Below are 18798 nucleotides of genomic sequence, written 5' to 3'. Positions count from 1 at the left end.
ATTTCTGTCTCTGCCTGTAAAGCCAAGCTCCATTACTACTACAATTCCAGCTATAAAGAATTCTGTGAGAGTAAGGGAACTTATAAATAATGCATTTAGAAGCCTCTAAAAATGATCTTCAGAACTTTTGGCACTTTTTAAAGCAGAATACCTCATGATCAGTGACAGACATTGATTTTTTTTTTGACCATAGACACTTAGGTAGAAAGAGCTTCCTGGTTTTTTTAACTAAACTAAATATTAATATTTTGTCTGCAGCCTAGGAGGGTCATTAGGCTTATCAGTAGTTTTTACTCTGAGCAGGCTAATTCCATGGGTGAGATTCATAGTTTATTTTGGGGGGAAAGGAGTCAACTTGGGGAAAGCATCACCCTTCTCAAAGGACTGGGGTCTGAGTCCTCTGTGCATATGAAACTACCACAGCTGGATCCCAAGATCCTATCTGCTGATACTCTGCAAAGCATCATCTGTAGCTCAAAGGCTGAATCAATCACTGGGTTTTATGTATTACAGCCTAAAATTGTATCATTTTCTGTGGAAATCTTGGAGGAAATACCCCAAGTTCATCAGTAGTACCTTCTCCCCAGGAACTTTCCAAAAGGCTTTGTTGTTGTTTTAAATGTATTGCTGGTGGTCTAATTAATTCTTTTTTCCTATGGATGTTCCTCCTGGTCAGAGTGTTCAATTCAAACACAGTACAAACAATGTCCTTCCTCAAATGGACTTCATGCCAGGAGCCTGTTTCTGCCAGGGGACACAGAAGAGAGAAGTCCCACTCCTTTTCTTCTCTCTAATGTCTTTTTCTCTTCTTGACATCAGCCACAAGGTTTCCCTCTTTTCAGTACCTGTAAGTATAAGACTGTAACTTAGCCATTTGGGAATGATTCATTTGAATATAGTTCTCCCCCAGGGCTTCAGGGGGAATTCTCACCCAGGACAGATCTCTTAGATATGTGGAAGAGTGCTCACAGCGTGAAAAATTTTATGCCTTCGTCTGCATTAAATCTAACACTTTATGCCTTTCACAAAACTCACTACTCAGAAACCAAATTTAAGAGTCAGAAACAACTTTAATGAATATGCTGTAAAAGATGTAGAGACCCAATAAGATAAGAGATAGTCTTTCTGTCAGAGCAGAAATTGCCAGTGGTTGAAACATCTATGGAAGCATGTGCTTAAATCCTGTGCAGCTTCACGTTTCGATCTAGAAGATGTAGCTCAGTGTAGCTTGAAGAATTTCAAGAATTCCTGGCTGGCCTTCACCAAAGGAAAAACAAATCTTTGACTTCTTTTATTCCCTTCTCTTTCTTTTATTGTAGACATTCTGAATGCCTTTCTTACTTTTTTTTGTCTTCTAATTCCTCAGTTTTGAAGCATTTCAAATTCTTTTCTCTGTTGCATTCCCATAAATGTTAAACAGTTCCTGTCATTTGCACAAGGTATAGGCAAAAGAGAATACAAGTCAATATGATATTCAAGAAAAAACTCTTTGTTTGACAGTGGCTGCTGAAGAACAAACCTGGTGATCTTAAAGGGAAAAGCTGGAGACCTGACAGATAAAAAAAGAAGTGAACTGAACGCTCTCCCAAATTCTGTGGTTGTTAGATGGCTTGGCACAAGTATCAAGTTTCTGTTTTTGGTGAAGTCCCTGAATTGCAGCTCAAGAGTTTTAAGCCAGGTCCTGCAATTTCTGTCTTTGGAATGTGCTTTGTTCTCTGGTCGGTTCCGGAGGTGATCCACCCACTGCTAGGATGGACTTTAAAGTTGTAATCCGGTCTTTGTGGGATCAAAGGCAACCCATCAAAATGAAACTCTTGAGAATAAGTTCCTTGTTCTGCATCTTGCTACTTGCAGTCCTGCCCACTTACTGTAAAACCATTTACCACACGATCAAAGTCTTTCCATAGCAAGTGACAAAAATTTGAAAATCAAGTATTGGGATTGAGAGCCTATAAAAGAAAAGGTAATTTAGGGTTTCTAACAGAAACAACTTTATTGTTGCCAAAGAATTTAAAAACCAACTCTTTTCTTGGGTCTGACTTGGTTCTTGCTTGCCTGTGCTGAGATGCTTCAGAGTATTCCAGTCCTTCCTTCACTGGTGATTAGAGGTTGATTAACCTAGCAGTAAAATATCTTTGATATTTAGGAAAGAACATATAAGTAGCTTATGTTGTATTAGATACCTTTTACACTTCAACCTTGAATACTGATAAAATTAGTACTGAAAAGAATTCTGCGTTTTCAAAGAAATAGGAATTGTCATGGATTATTTCTCTTTGGTTTTATGTAGCAGGTTTTATTTGGTTATAGCTGCAACTTTGCAAATGGATTGAAACTCATAAAACCTTAGAGAATTGAAGAAATTTTTTTCTTCATCTCTGGCGCTTCCCTGGTCATACATGGTAGTATTTTCAATATTAAAAGTGATTCTAGCATCATGTTTCTGCATGATTTTCTATGTGATTTTACCTGGCCAACCTTGTAGGTTCACTTCATTTTCTCAAAGGGCTCAGAACTTGGCATTGTGTGCTTTGATGAAGGACAAGATAGATAAATATATTAAACTGATGAGCTCTTGATTAAAAGAAAAAAAAAAAAAAGAGAATGTACAAAAGGTGTAAATCATATAACTAACTTCTAGAGTCCTGTGTTTCAGTATTGCCTGGTGGATAATGGCATTTCCCTCTGGTGCATAAATTCAAGGTATTAATCTGTCATGTATCATCCAAACACTTTAAAGACTTTAAAAATATGTAAAAGACACAATAGTGATTTTCAGATGAATCAGAATGGTGTTATTTTCTTTATGCTTGCATTTATAAATTCTGTCAAGAAAGAGCTTCCCTTGGAATTAGTTGTCCAAGGAAATGATTCCCAGAGGAGGAATCTTATTTTAAAGAGATAAAAATTGACATAGAGAAAATTGCTTAATAAGAATTTCTTTGAAGATTAATGCCAGAATTGAAACCTTTCAGCCACTGTGGGAGCCATTTATTCATGTAAACAAAGGTGCACAGATGAGTGGTGTGTAGGGATATCGAGACATTTCAGAAGAACTCTCAGAAAATGTCACTGGGTGAAGCTGAGGCTGATTTTTGTTTGTTCCTTTGCTGGTTGTTGTCTTATGTGATTTCTTATATTGTTTCAAGCACAATGAAGCCTTCAAAACAATCAGATGTGGCCACCATTAAAAGAAATATTCCCTCCAAAAGCATGGTGGGAGGCCAAGTAGCCTAGTCACTGGCTTATCGATTTTCTAAGCATTTGGCCTTGCCAAGGTTCTTGCCTAGCCTGAATTATTTACTCAGTCAGTGAACTCCTTACTGAGGCAACAGGTGCCTCTGGAGGTGAGCTGTTAACTTTGTTGACTCCCTGAAGAGTCATACTCAGAAGATGCCCTGGCCACCATCAGTGTCCCAGGGAATGCACAGAATATAGCACGAATCTCCAATTGCCTCTGTTCACCCAGAGCTCCTGCTATTCCCTGGCTGCGAAGGAGCAAAAGCACTCATCCAAGAACTAAGAGTTATGAGGTAAGACCTATGTTAAGGAGTCCTAATCACCAACGTTTTTATCTCAGGGGCATCCCTGACCACCTGGGGACCACTGGTTTTTCTGAGGGAGGACTTTCCCTTCTCCAAAGCTGAGCTGCTGCAAGGATTTTCTTCCAATGGGGAAAGAGTAAGAAGCAGATTTTTTCAAACTCAGTAGAGCTCTTAGAAAAGATGGTTGGTTTATTGATTCTTCCCTTTCACCTGTGCTTATCCTATTTTTGCATTCTGAGCACAGGCCCCTCACACCTCATGGAAGAAATCACACCTGGAAGAAATTCACGGGCTGGGTTAACTCAGATCTCCACACCCATAAAAGAGAATTATTTCTTCTACAGGGTGACTTCAGTGAATGGCAGGCTCTGCAGCAACACAGAGATCTTTCTGGAATCAGTGCATGTGCTCATTGACCCCTGCACTACGTCCAGCTGTAGACAACATCTCAGCCATGAGTACACAGCATGCTGTTTGTGAAAAGCCACAACTTTGCTAAGTTAAAGCAAATTACTTTCAAAGCATGCAAGAGCACTAATTTTCATTGATTACTCAGTCATGGACAAGTTTCAAATTTCATCTGTTTTTATTGCAGTTCTCCTGGAAAAAATTTGGTTAGAATCACTCTCCCATAACCTAAAAATGGTTGCAGGGATTTTGCTTTGACTTGTAAGAGGATAAGAAAACCACTCTCTTTAGGCATGGAAAACTTCGGCTTGAACAATGAGTGATTCAGAAGACTGTGGTTGTGAGAAAAATGGACTTTTAATTGGATTCATTTTGCTTATGTAACTGTTTGGTCCCTACTAAGAAGCTATTCTAACAATAATTTTGCTTATCAATGATACATAGTCTCTTCGGAACTAATGTATCTATAGCAACAAAAATGTGCCACATATATATGCCTGTGTTCGTATGTAAAGTTTAAAAATGTCCTGCAAAAACTTGTGGAAGAAAACCCTGCCCAGAGATCTTTATAGAAAGACGTTGTTCTGGCTCAGGAAATCGTCCAGCCACAAGTGGCTGGAACTTAGGAACATATTCTGAAAAAACTAGATTTTCTGGGTTAGATGGACCTTTGATCCAGTTTGCTCAAACTTGGGTGAACAAAACAACAGCAGCGTGAAGAGAAGCTTCCTGTGAGAAGATTTAATGTTTACTGCTTTGTCCTAATTTCCACAGAAAGAACTCCAGGCTTCGCCCTCCTGCTGTGGCTGCTGTCATTGCAAATACCCTGAGAGCTTTTAGCACCCCGCTTTGGAGTTAGACAGACATGCCGAGTCTGTTCTCAGTGAGCTCCTGCACAGGATGGCTGGAGAAAGGTCTTGCCTTCTTGTGGCTTTGTGTAGACGAGGAGCTGGGAGTTCTTTCTTGGGTTTGCAGCTGGATTTGCTGTTAAGTGATTCAAGCTGTTAATCCAGCTGGGTCAGCCACAGTGGATGAAGCTAAGCAGAAAGACTTAGCACTGAAGTTCCCGTCAGGGAAATACCGGAGGTGACAGATAGAAGAGGCAAGCAAGTGATGCTTTTATGCTGGCTGATCGTGCAGTGCTTTCCACTGACACAGACAAATAGGTTAACCCACAGGTCTCAATAATTAGTTTGTAAGAGTTTGTAAAGAGCTACATGAGAAGGGGCTGGTTTTTAAATGTGGCAGTCCCCCACAGCATGGGAAACTCGTAAATGTTAAGTCAATGTTGAAATGGAGACAACTGGAGTCACTACTGTGGACTTGTCAGCCTGGCTGAAAAAAATGTTGGAAAGGCTGAAGTGTGACTCAAGAGGGAATTAAACAGCAATAAAATACCTAATACCAGTTCACAAAGATGAGACTTGAGGTAAGGGAAAAGATAATTTACAATATAATTCAGTAGAAAATTAGTGCTCTTGCATATATTGTATAATTTACAATATAATATGATGAAGTAAATTCACAACCTCATCAAAACCTGTGATGAGGTTGTGAATTTACTTGCTAATGATTGCTGTAGTGATACAAGATGTCTGGTATTTTACTTGTTTTATGTGGCTGTTTTAGTTTTGACATAATAGGAGTGCAAAATCCCTATGATCTCTAGTCAGTGAAATGAACAGGATCAGATCTTGGATCTGTGCAGTTTCTTACCTTTTATCAATGGCCTGAAGAATAAATTGCAGTTAACCAAGAGACCAGTAAATGAAGAGCAGCCAAAGGATGTCCTATGGCAAAAAGGGGTCAATCAGATACTTTGCTATGGCACTCTGTCCTGGCGCGATGTTGGCCACATTTGTCATAGTACTCTGCAGTCCAAGGAGAGAGCTGGGAATCATGGTGGCTAATGGGTTAACTCAGGCTGCCTGTACAATTCTTTGTCTAAGAAAATGTGAGCTGAGCCTTCAGCCTTGCATCTATGACCAAGGAGATCATACATGGTGTGGAGACTTTCTCACGTTTGTGCTTTGCAGAGTGACTGCTGTGCAAACGCCGTCCTTTTCTAGCTCTTCTTATTCAAGAATATGTTGAATATAGATTGAGTTTAGAGTTAAGCCATGACAGTGATAACAGCATTGATAAGTGACACTCAATTTCCCTCTGCTGAACTTGTCCTGCTGAGCACCAAATAAATCCAGATCCAGTCAAGTGAGAAAGGCCTCTAAACTGCTGATTAGTGCCTTTACCTTCCAGGAAACTGCTGCTTGTAAAACACTGAAGCTTTAGGAGGAGGCAATAGCACGAGCACTTTTCACAAGGGAGAGGCTACCTCTACTGGCATGGAAAGGAGAGCCAAGAGGGCTTTAAGAGGAATAACTTCCTGTGTGATATATTTAATGAAATAAAAGAATCTCTGGACAAAACAGTCTCATGTGGGTAAAAATAGACCCAACTTTAGGGAAACTGTGATTGTGCACCAAGGTTTGGAGCACGCTGCCCGTGCAGTGATCATAAGCTCCCTTGAGCATTTTGAGCATTGCTGCTTTGCCTATGAACTCTCTCCTTATGGATCAGATGGATTAGGGAGTGTTAATGCTATCCAGCAGCAAGTCTCACTAGGAAGGCATTTCTAAATTTCAGTAAGCAGAACAAATGGTTATCCCTGGCTGCCTGCATGGGAGAGGTGCTAAGACAATAAGCTTTTGGGTTTGGTAGACAACCCCCAAAACTGCAGGAAGTAGTGAAGAAGGTTCAATGAATTATGTCCTTGTAAAATCAGGACCACCACCAAAAATGGATTTAGTTGAAAGCTTACTAAAAGCATTTATATTTTTTTAAAGTCCTTAGTAAAGCAGGAGGCAAAACAGTTCAAGTTAACAATAAATCAAAACATTTGAACTTCTGAATTGTTTGAAGGTCCAATTATTTTTGGCAGAAAAATATCAGTCAAATCACAAAGAATTTTGATTGATTTAAACAAACATTTTTTAGAGAAAAGCATTTCTTCAAAAAAAAGTCACCCTTCTCTAGTCAACAGAGCACTATAAACAAGCCATGTAAAATCATAAATCTGTTACGCAAAACTATGTAAAGACCCCATCAGAGAATGATACTCCCTTTGAGTATATCTGCTCCATCTGACCAAAAATGAGAGCAAGAGGTTAGATATGATAATAAACTGAAGAGTCTAAGGTCAAAGTTCCCTCCCCTCCCTGCCAAACAAACATTATGAAGCTAGGCAGTTTAATCCAAGTCGTCTAGTTTCCAAGAGCTCAGAGCAGATCTACTGATCCGCAAGATTTCTACGTTTTTGTTCTAGTTTTGTTTGTTGCCATGGAGTCTAGTAGAATATTTAGATGTGTGACCATTGGACAGGATGTTTGTGATTACAGTATGTGGCTGCTTGCCTTCTCCATGTGGAGAGGAGGCTGGGCCTGTGCTCCAGCCTTTCAGCTGTCTCTTAGCTCTGGATTCTGGCTTAGGGCGTGGGCCCCAGTCTTCCACCATCCTGACCAGTCAAGTCCTAGCTGCATTAGAAGGTTGAATTCCAGTTTGTGTGTCACCAGCAGAGCTGCAGCATTGCAGATCAGCATGCCCAACTATGCTGTGTGATGTCTCAGTCACAAGAGCCTGGAAAAGATCAGGCGAGCATAGAGCGGCTCCTGTGAGGAAACACAGTGAAACCTCCCTCTTTCCTGCCTTCAGAGCTGCCATTCATAAAACTTGTCTCCAAACCTCCTGACAACCACAATTAAAACAGCATTTTAAAAAGCAACAGGTTATTTCACTATAAAAATGTCATCTTTGGAAATACATTTCCTTTTGATAATACATAGAGAGATAAAGAATATGGCAGAGTCCAATATTTGACATTTCAAGCTGAAGGTATTTACATTAAGGAGGAAAAAGAAAAAAGAAGTATTGCATCTCCATTCTTCAGATGTGCCTTCAGTTTGAACACAGAGGTATCTTTTAAGGAACTGTCACTTACATCAATGTCTGTAAAAATTAACAAAATGGAACTGTCAATTATTTAAAAATGTAGATGTAGCAGCTGGTGAGCAGTTTGCTGTCTGGCATTCCTCACAAAGAGAGGTGCCAGAAATTTACTGCCAAAACACTCCAGCTAAGTGATCTCAGATGAAAATATGACAGCTTCTGCTAATGAACAGTCAGTGCTGTGAGCATAAACATTCATCATAGTCCCAGAGTGGAAGGACTGTGGTAGTATCTGGCTTTGCAAAAACTCTCCTTTCTTTACACCCATGTGCATATTTAGCCCAGTCATACCCCGTGATGTTTCTGGAGGTGGAGTGTGTACTATGAGAAGAAAGAGCAAAGGGCATCTCTTGCCAAGGACACAGCTCAAATGCCTTGGTGACCTCTTCTCAGAGTGTCATAACTTTGCTCCAGAGGCAGCTGCGGGAAGGCTTGCTGTATTCACAGCTCCTAAGGGAAGGCAGCGAAGATCATAGGAACCATCCCATGCCCTGCCCCAGCCACAGGCAACAAGAGATGTCTGGGAGAAGACTACCAAAAAGTACCAAAACCAGAACAGTATTGTCCACTGGGGGCTGGGCATCCACCGTGACACGAGGTAAGCAACAAGGTGTAGGGGCAAAACTGTCTTCAAGAGCCACTGCACTCCCCTGTTTCCTGTCAGCTGCCCTAATCTCCTCTTTAGCTCCTTTAAACTTTTGCTTTTCATATAGCAAGGACAATGTGTTTCACCATATCATCATGCACTGTGTGGGAAAAGGCCTTCCTTTATCTTCATGGCATTCAAAATGAGTTGTTTTGGGTGATGTGTATGTTTGGGAATATTTCTCTGTGACCGCAAATGAATTACTAAGACCAATGCGAGCATCAACTTATTTAAAACCTAAAGCATTAGATCAGTAGATTATGCACTGCAGACACCAACAAACGCTTTAGAGTGTTCTGTAGTAAAAAACTTTTAAAGAAAGAAGACAGCTGTGGCTCTGGAGCTAAAGGTTTAGTGTCTTTATTTGTGGGAAGCCCGTGTTAACTGGCACAAATAACATCCTGACATTGCCAAAAGGGGCCTTTACAATGCCTTCCAGTCACCTCCAGGTGACAAACACACAGATGTCTAGAAACTGAATACAGGCCTGGAAGATTTTTGGTATCTGCAGATGGATTTTCTACTACAGCATTTGAGAAAAATAACTAGAAATTGTACACATCATCTGAATGTAAGAAAGCTTGCAAAAGTATCCAGGCTCTGAGAGAGTAGAGGCCATGGTGGGCAGTCATGCCTTGGGGTTGAGATGCTTTAGAAAGCTGCTGAAGCTGATAGGCCAGCTGGGACTACACCTCCTACCTGCCCACTCAGATTTCCTTAGGATTCTTGATGGGCATGGAGGGAAGCATATTCAAAATCATAAGTCTGGGCCATATTCGAAAGTGTAAAATCAAAGAAAGACATTTCATTCTTTCCTTAAAAGGACAGAGAAACCAATAAAGCTGATCACACATGCCAAGGATACGAACCCTGGCAAATGAAAGAGTTAATACTGATGGCCAACAAAAATCCCTGCCCCCTCAGAGGGGGCAGAGGCGAATGAAGTTTCTCTCAGTTTACATTTACTGCAAAAACTTTGTTCTCACTTTAAATAGGTATTGTCAATCCACTGCTATAGCCCCCCTGCTAGAGGGGAATATTGCTAAACAGAAATAGTCTGCATCTATTTTAGTCAGACATGACTCAACAACTTGTCTTTTATCATTAAATATTATCCATTTTATACCTAGCCTTTGGGGTTTCATTGTGCTCTTACAATCCTTTACTTGTCACTTTTCAGGCAGGAGGCATGATCCTAGTCAGTCTGCCACAAGGTGCAGTTTTGGATAGGTAACTACTAGCCTATTCTGTGCTCAATCCACTGCACACAGAAAAATGTTAGTAAATAATATAATGGCTCCTGAAGAGAACTGCACATCCATCCATCCATCCATCCATCCATCCATCCACATCTAATCCATACAGAAAAGTCAGGACCTAACACAGAACACAGAACTGCAGGGTGGGTGTCTTTCTCAATGTCCTTGTATGGAGTCACCACAGTGTATTGTTCTTCCATGTGTCTCACTGTTGTTGCTTTGGTAAAAATAACACATTTTTGCAGTTTCATAAATAGCTATCAGGTGAGGTAGTTATTAGCTCATCTTCTCTGTTGTATAAATACATGACATACCAAATATAGACTGTTTCCTCTCTTTTTATCCAGACCAAGAATATTCTCCAGTTTCAGGGAGCTCAAACTTTCCCCAAATGTTTGTTTTCTCCATGCAATTCAGTCCTCCAACTTGAATGTCTCATGTGTGACATCTACAGTCATCCCCTCTCAGGAACTGAGAAAGCATCATTTTTTTAGAGAGGCATGGCAGAGAGTTCCCTGGTCCTTAGCTGCAAATTGAACTGCCTGTGGCAGGTTTTTCTCTGCAGCATTTGGGGGTATTCTCAGCAAAATGATAGCCTGTGGACAGGCAAAAATCCACATCAAAACAAATACAGAACACTTCCTTTCAGATACAGCAATGCACCTGAAAAGTGAGTTTTCTTTGTGGGAACTGAGCTCATACACCTGCCAATCAGGGGGGCACCATAAAGTGCAGAGACTGGGAGTTAATAAATAATATTTTATCATTCTTAGGGGCTTTTTCCTCTACTATAAAATTCTTTATAATCATTGCTATGCTTCTGGCTTTATTTATTCACTGCCATCTGTTCTTTGTCTCCTTTCACTTTTTCTGGGGCTTGCTTACTATCCTCCTGCTTGTTTATATTTTGGGGCATCCCATTCTTGCTGCTTCTGTGCTCTTCCCAGTGGGCTCTTCTCCCCATGATTTGCTGAGCAGTGGTGTTCTTGCTCATGCACATTTTATATCTGTGGGGATACTTCTGCTGCAGCCTTTTCTTCCTTACTCTATGAACGTAGTTGTTACTCTGCATGATTGAGCTGATTCAGCTCATCTCAGTGGAGTTCACATCTCTGTTTTGCATTCTCTTGCAGTCCGTTGGTGTAATTTAGTGCAGGGCAGAGGGACCGAGGGAGGCTCCTTGGGCTGGCACTGGGCAGCCATCGAGCACAGAGGGCAGTGCTGCTCCTTGCTCTCTCCTGCAGGACAGGGAAGGGCAGGGACACAAGAAGCAGTGGCTTGAAGCTACTCAACTGCCAAATGTGACAGCAGGAATGGAAACGGGGCTTCCACCTACTGCTTTCTCACCATGAAAATACCACGAACTCTCACTGTAACGTCCTGAAGGCACCTTCAGAGATGGGGCTGTTACATAGGAGAGACCTGCTTGAGGAAGCCACCAAACATCAGTGTGTTAGGTGTTAAATATAGACATTTCTAGCTAATATGGCAGAAGGAGACTGTAGCCAATTTTCTTCACATCAATCACTTGCAAAATTGTGTTTTCAAAACAAATGTTAAAAAGATTTATCACAGCTGTCTGGGGTGATCCATTGCATCTTTTCTGTAGCTATCAATTAATAGCAAGAAAGCTGTTTGCTGTCTCACATCTATCTAAGTAACAAAATTAATTTGCCATATTTACTACAGCCATGCCTACTTACGAAATTTTTGGAAAAACCACTAGGAGGAAGTAAAATAAGTTTTGAATTTTATTGAAAATTGATCTAGTTTTTTTAGACAATGAGAACCTTTTATTCTCTAAGTTAAAACAGAATGTATGCAGCCTGTTTCTAATTCACATTGGCAGTGAAATTGAAGCAATGGATTAATCTTGACTTTCATGTTTGTTGTCCCTAGTAAAAAATGCTCTCCATCAATTGCTCATTATTTGCTGAGGTTGTTTACTGCTCAGTTTGTGTATGATTGCAAATTAAACAAGCACATTGAAGCTCCATTGTCTAACACATGGCTACTATTCGTATCTGGCAAGGCCTGCTTTTCTCATTGAAAAAGCGTCATTGAAAAAGCACCTCAGATATAATATTTTTCTTGATATTAAAAAAGTGATGTGTTTCAGATCTTCTGTTGGGCAGAAAGTACAGGAGATAAGCAGGGGATTTAGTATAAAACCAAGCCATTCTATGCCTAAAATAGTAACTAAATTTTTTCTATGCAATCAATTGGATATTAATATTAGCATAATAATAAAACAATGATCTCATATACGACTATATGTACAAATATCCCAGTAGAATTTGATTAATAATTATTAATTAATTATAGTGAAATGATTCCTGGTTTATGGAAACAGTTTTTAAAGGCAACTGTTATTTTAGGGGTCATATTTCTTGGGTACCTATGCAAAATAACTTTAGAAAGGATTCATTTTCAGAAGGTTAGTTCTTGATGCCTTCTGAAGACCTGACATTGTCAGAGCCTCTCATATGAACACTTGAGATGTGATGCACTCAGAGCCATTATTTTTTTGAATTTTACCCACTTTTATTAAAAAAAAAAAAAAAAAAAGAAAAAAACGTTCTGTAAATCAATGGATTTATCAGGGAAAAAACCAAATATTTTGTTCACCACTGCTTTTTCTTGCTGAAGGATGACTACTGTCTAAGCACCAAGCCATGCAAGTACACGAACACCAGTAGGATCTCTTCAAGGCTGTATTTTCAGAAGTTTCTGAGTCAGACAGGAGCTGCTCCTGGTAGCACACTTGGCTGGTGGTGGGCATTTACTTTGCTGGCCATGGCTGTTTCATGTGGCTGGAAACACCTCCTGAAGGGGAACTACAGCAGCTTTACGTGGACTCTCGCTGTGTGCTGTAGGAGAGCTCATGGCTGTTTTTCTTTTACTCACCTCCAACTGCTACAATCCATCTGTCATGGTAATTGATTTCTCTTTGTCAGCCAAAGACCTTCATCTGGTCTCTCCTGTTCAGAGCCTGATCTTACGGGAGACTGGGAAGCCACAGGCCACAGACATCTCTAGGAGATGATGCAGTAAAAATGAAGGATGAGGCACTGCCACACTTGAACACAGCCCTCCACCTCTCACACCGTTCTCTCTGATTTCTTCCTATTTCCTTTCCATTGCTGCTGCTCTTGGAAGGGTGGAGCCTTGCAGAGTTGGAGCCCAGCTGGTACAAAGGCAGCTGTGAAATTGCTCCTGGCTAAGGACATGAGAAGCTGGAGCCTCAAGTTTGAAAATTGCTCAACAACATTGCAATGCCAATGTTGCTGCTCACCATAAACACTGGATACTCCTATTCCCAGTGGCCCAGCAATGGGCTTCACAATGGGACAGTCATCAGCTGCATCAGGGGGTGAATGGTGCTGAGTCTCCCCATGCTCTGCAGTTGTGAGCATGTGGAATCACGGCAGGCAGGCGTCCTCCGGCGGGTAGATGAAAGCTGTGTAATCTGCAAACAGCATTTGACAAGCTGCTGGGGGAGAAAGGGCTGACAGCAAGGCAGCGGGAGTAACAAGTTTTATCTTCCACGTGGCAGCAGTCAGTGATAAAACAGCAGTGGGATTTATGTCCCAGGATCCAACTTCTCAGTGCCCAAGAAGAAACACTTCATGGGACAAACAGCAGTGTCAACAGAGCATGTGTGTGGAACTTACATTTCTGCATAACCCAAGAATGCCAGCACGAGGTAACAGCTGACATCTAACCACAACTTCTTTAGGCATCCATAGGTTTATCTTTATCTTATACCCTATGTAATTTAACCCTTGGGTCTCCATCTGTAAATTTATCTTTCGTAAGACAATATAACCTAGCCAAGGACACTGGAGAATGAGGTGACCCAGCTGACTGACATGGAAATTGAGATTGCAAAGTAGCTCGGGAGGTCAGGATGCAAGTTTTATATAGTTCCTCAGAATTTTGCAATATCACATTTGGCGTGGGGATCAGGATTCTTAAATTCTGTTGTTAAGGAAGAAAATGATGCATTTTTCACCCCATAAGGAGAAGTCATATTTGATAGTGGAGCCAGCTTTGCAGGAGCATGTAGGAGCTAGTGGCAGGCTCCTTGTGAAACTGATAAATGGATGGAGCAGCTGTCCTGGATTTCCACTGCCAGCTCTTCCCAGGGGCTCCAGCTGCAGCAAGGAGACATCAACCTGCAGGTGGTTTGCCAGCCCTTGGGCACAGTCCAGCACACTAAAACTGAATCACTGGTGAAGGCAAGAGGAAGATTTTTCAATTCATCCTAAAGAGGACCTGACCTCCATAAATTTAAAGTAGAAATTACAGTTCCAGTCATCATCTTATTTCCTAGTATGGTATGTTGGTGAAAAGACGGACATAGTACACTACCATGTCAGTAATGGAAATGAAATCTAACTTCAGAGAAAGCTCAAGAGGTATTTCTCGTCATTCTGATGCATTCAGTCCTACAAAAAATCGATTGTTTACTACTTTCTACAAAATGTGACTGCTTGCTATGTTTTTTCAGACACAGAGCAAAATGTGGTTTAATTCTTCAGCTCTGTTCCCCAGCTCTGGGTAAGTCTGTGGTTTGGGGTGGAGAGGAGAAAGGCTCCAGGCAGAGGAATGAGACAAAATGTTCTTGTGGTCATTCACATGGCTTGTCATCAGCTCCAGTGGAGGCAGGCACAGCGCTTGTGATGGCTCTGACAGCACTGAAACCAGCTGGGATTGCAGAAAGAGATGCACAGAGGAAACAGTCCTGTGATGAAGAACCTGCTTCTCACGTGGAGAAAGCCCATCACAAACTGTAAAGCCAACCCTGCAGTGACAGAAGGTTGTAGAGGGTTCTGAGTGCATGTGAACATCAGGTCACTGGTGCTGTAATGTGACATTTTCTGCAACCACACAGCACAGATGCACAAAGGTACCTGTTTCTATAGGGACAAGTAGGAGACCTCCTTTTTGCTTGGAGCAGGGCACAAGCAGTTAAAAGGGGAAGCACTTCCCATCCTGGGCAGTGGGGAGAGCTGCCCACCGCTCCCTGGATACCTGCCTGCTCTGAGGCATGTGTCCTGCAGCCAAAGGACGCTTTGTCCACTGGCATATGCGCTCCGCACATGGTGCTTTTCCTGATGCAGACAGCAAATTATCCACACTTAAGCTCCACAGGGGAACTTTCCCAAGAGGAAGGAACACCAGAGGGAAAAAATGAAAATGACATCCTTCCCCTTCCAAAGAAAACAGCCCTCCTCCCAGACCCCTAATTAAAATGTGAAGGTTTAATAGACAAACCAGCAGAAGGCCTAATCATTGTGACTCAGGTCACGGAAAGACGTCCAGCATTCAGCTGAACAGCAGCAGATTGTTGGCTTCCTTTGAGGAGAGACTACCGTTCATCATTCCCTGGAAAGTGCCTGATGGTTTGATTGCAGGGGATGTAAGCAATGTCTGCCATCTCTCATTTGCAAGGGAGCCAAATTCTGGGGAAAGAAAGAGGTGAGGACAGTCAGGAGAGCAAGCCTGCAAGCACGGGCTCACAGAGCTGTGGTGGAGGCGTGGGCTCACAGACCACCCAGATGCTCTTCCCTTTCATACTGGAATATCAGCTAAGCCCAAACCTTTTCCAACAGGCTCTTCCTGGGTCTGACCTTGAGTATCTCCATCCTCCACAGACAAGTTTGGATGACATTTGACTAGCTGTGTCTTAAGAATTTTCTTCTTGGGGCTTAGCCTGAGCATCCTCAGGTGCAGGTCTGTCCCAGTGATCCAGTACCACATGGGCACCAAGAGCCTTGGTCCTCCTTCCAGTCTTGTCCTTTTGCCAACTGGAACTGTACCCTCTACTCGCCTTTACTGTGGTCTAGTTACTCAGCTTAGGCATTGTATATTTTCAAGTAAACTGTATTTTTAATGCCTGATAGCAGGCATTATGTTTATATATATATACATATTTATATATTTATGTGGTTTTGGAAATGTATGTGAACTTAGCACCAATGTTTATTTGTATATGATCTGTATGGTATAATATTAAGGTCATGACATGTTATGGAAAAGAAATTAAGATACCAGATATAATTTTTTTTGTGAATTCATAAAAAACTCAATGGATGCTTTTGATCAGAAAAAAAACCCAGAAAAACAAACAAAAAAAGAGCACCTTTTTTCAACATTTATTAAGCAAATTTAAAAAATAAATGGATTTTTGATAGCTTTTCACTTGGAAGTTAGTGTGTTCTAGGAGTTTTTAATAATGTAGAATGTTTTAGTCCACGGAAGTAACACTGAGAAGGGAAATATTTTGCAAACAAATGCAATTTGAAATTGGGATCAGGGGCTGAAACCATTTCTCTTTTGTCTCTCTCAGGTTGGCTGGCAAATTGAGGAGATTAATTGCATGGCTTCCACTGTCCCTCAACACAGGAGCTTAGGAATCCTGGTACCATGGAGTTGTGACCACAGGAGCCTGCAAATCGTGAAAGAACACTTAAGCACAGGACTCCGACTACAAATAAAAATACGTCTTTGTGGAAATTTAATGTGAAGATAATTCACAGGCATGTTTGTTGGTAGGAAACCATTGCATAAAATGTACGGGGAAGGCAAAACATTGGTTAAAATACCACCCAGGTAAATCAGTTTCCCAGGCAATATATGGAGAGTGCTGCCATTTAACTGCTCTGAGGCAGCCAGCAAAAATTCTAGAGCTGCCTGCCAAATAGCTAGATGTTGCTGATGGAAAAAATTAGCCTCAGTACATTGGCATCTGGAATCTGTGACTGCCATCCAAAAAGAAAAGGGACTGGTGCTGTGGAATTGGATAATTGCACTCCAGAAGCCTACCACAAGTCTGCTGCGGCTTTGTCACTAAAAAAAAAAAAAAAAAAAAAATTAAAAAAAAATTTTAAAATGTTCTTAATTAAAAAATAAGCATTTGAAAGTATAGAAGGTAAGATGTTAGAGGAAAACATACAGTTAACCAGATAAAAGGAATCAGAGTTTCTGCGTATGTCCAACACAGACATATGTGCGTTTCTGTGCATGTGCTGGTTTGTGTTTCAGAGTATTTGTCTCTGTGTCAACTCTGTGTCCATTTCACAAAGAATTACACACTCCATTTACTTGAGATTCCAATGTATATTACTTGGGGAAAAAAAAAAAAACAGTTTCTGAGTACAGCCTATGTTTTAACAATTATATTCCTTCCTCTCTTCCCTGCCCACTCCCTGCTGTAAATAAAAACCTTTATTTTGGGGGGTGGGGGGGCCTGTCAGTTGCCAGCAGTCACCCCCTGTTGTGATTCCGAGGGTGGGAGTGTAGCTGAAGTAACCACAGTGGAACAGCAAGGAGAGATAAATTACCAGTTCTTAATCTGAAAGCATTCTTATTCATAGGGGAAATTTACAGGAATGCACGTTAATGCAAACCTTTTAGTTACCTGAATTGTCTCAGTTTGCTTCACTGCTGATGTCCCGGAGATGACACTGACATCACTCTGCTTATATTTCTGCATTGCACTTTCATTTGAAGACTTTAGTTGCAGGTGTTTAGAAGTCCTTCTCGCCAAATGAGCAATAACACATACTTCTCACATTTGAAATTTTGTGGAAAATCCACCTAGTAGTTTTCCCATTCAAATAAAAATCACTGTATTTCTTGTACAAGATTGACTGAAAGATGGGGTAGGTTTAGAACCTCAGGCCTAGAGAGCATCTGGTTCTCAGACAGGGATATGCTCAGTGCCAAGTTACCTGTTTATAAGAATTCAAGGACTGCACAACATGTGGACATAAGGTACTATTCTACCTATTATTCCAAATATACAGGGATGTGGTAAAATCTGATGTCTCCTGTCCTCTGTCCATGCAGAGAGAGTGTGAGGAAACATATTTGTCATAGACATCAATGGGACCGATCACATGCTTAAAATTAGGGAAGCACTTGAATGTTTTGCTGGATGATGTCCTAAAAGACCATGTGTGCTGCATTGGGTACTCCTGAGGGGTATCTATGAAGGATGCAATGCAGTTGCATTGTAATTCAGTTTTTGCTGGGTGTCTTTTCTTCCCACAGTGTTAATTTTGTGTGTGTTTGTGACAGTTGATTAACCTCACTTTCTATGAACAGAGCAACAGATAGGAGGTGGTTCATATGCCATGGTGGAATACCCACGGAATAAGATAGTACCTATCTTGTTTTGCCTGCCACAGCCTTTCTATACTACAGGAAAATGTGAGGAAAAAGGGGATGAGAAATTAATTAGAGGTGAGTTAATTATTGGGTGAAAATATCTGATGTCAAGAGAGGAGTTCAGAGGTATTTTGTTGGAATACACATGCTTTCTCTTTGGGATGGTAGACATGCTGAAGTCAGTGCTAATTTGTAGAGTCAGTTCTTGTATGCATTATTAATAGCAGATAAGAAACATTAGTGAATAAATATTTGAAATATTTTTAGCCATTTCTGGAGATCTATTTTTCTTAAAAATTAAATGAAGCAGAAACTTTTACTAAGAAAAAGGCAAGACAAACGTTAGTACAGGAAAAAAACACGTTGATTAAGCACAGCCCTAGGCATCAAAGCACTTAAGCAGGTACTTAAGGTAGGGCACATACCTATCTATTTTTCTGAATCATTGCCATGATTACAGAGCGTTATATTTGCTCTTTGTAGTGTCCTCAGATCCAGAGATCTTTTTGCTTTCACAAAGAAATCAGTCATTAATCATAAGGCATTAACCTTCCCACCACTGGGATTATGAATTACATTTTTGTAATGAATGTGAATGCCATTTCCCTCATCTCCTGTTCTTTCAAGAGCCCTAAAAGTTTTATTTCAACTTTCAGACTTGCACCAAGGGCTTTGGCTAGGAGTTCGTGCTTCTGGCTCGCTTGAGCTAATTTGGCAAGTAATTTTAAAACAACTTCTATTGTACATAGAGTTGCAGGGT

At 40.9% G+C, this 18798-nt stretch overlaps 2 long non-coding RNA genes across 10 annotated transcripts in view; one reads left to right on the top strand and one right to left on the bottom strand.

The window, feature by feature from the left end:
- LOC116444022 overlaps positions 1-18798 on the bottom strand; it is a 176778-nt gene that overhangs the window by 56051 nt on the left and 101929 nt on the right. Inside the window, exon 8 of one of the 9 annotated variants that reach the window (XR_004240160.1) lies at positions 1051-1949. The exons of 6 other annotated variants lie outside the window; for them this stretch is intronic. This is a non-coding gene — a long non-coding RNA (uncharacterized LOC116444022). Of the gene's footprint in view, positions 1-1050; positions 1950-9117; positions 15329-16005; positions 16315-18798 lie in introns of those variants that run through there. 2 more of the 9 variants (XR_004240162.1, XR_004240159.1) reach the window with 2 other exon arrangements.
- LOC116444023 lies at positions 8117-16387 on the top strand. Its single transcript, XR_004240163.1, has 2 exons — positions 8117-8553; positions 16216-16387. It is a non-coding gene; the product is annotated as an uncharacterized LOC116444023 (long non-coding RNA).

The sequence above is a fragment of the Corvus moneduloides genome, chromosome 5 (genome assembly GCF_009650955.1).
Source record: "Corvus moneduloides isolate bCorMon1 chromosome 5, bCorMon1.pri, whole genome shotgun sequence".
NCBI classification, from domain to species: domain Eukaryota; kingdom Metazoa; phylum Chordata; class Aves; order Passeriformes; family Corvidae; genus Corvus; species Corvus moneduloides.
The sequence above is the reverse complement of the archived record's forward strand: the minus strand, read 5'-3'. Positions and strand labels throughout refer to the sequence as shown.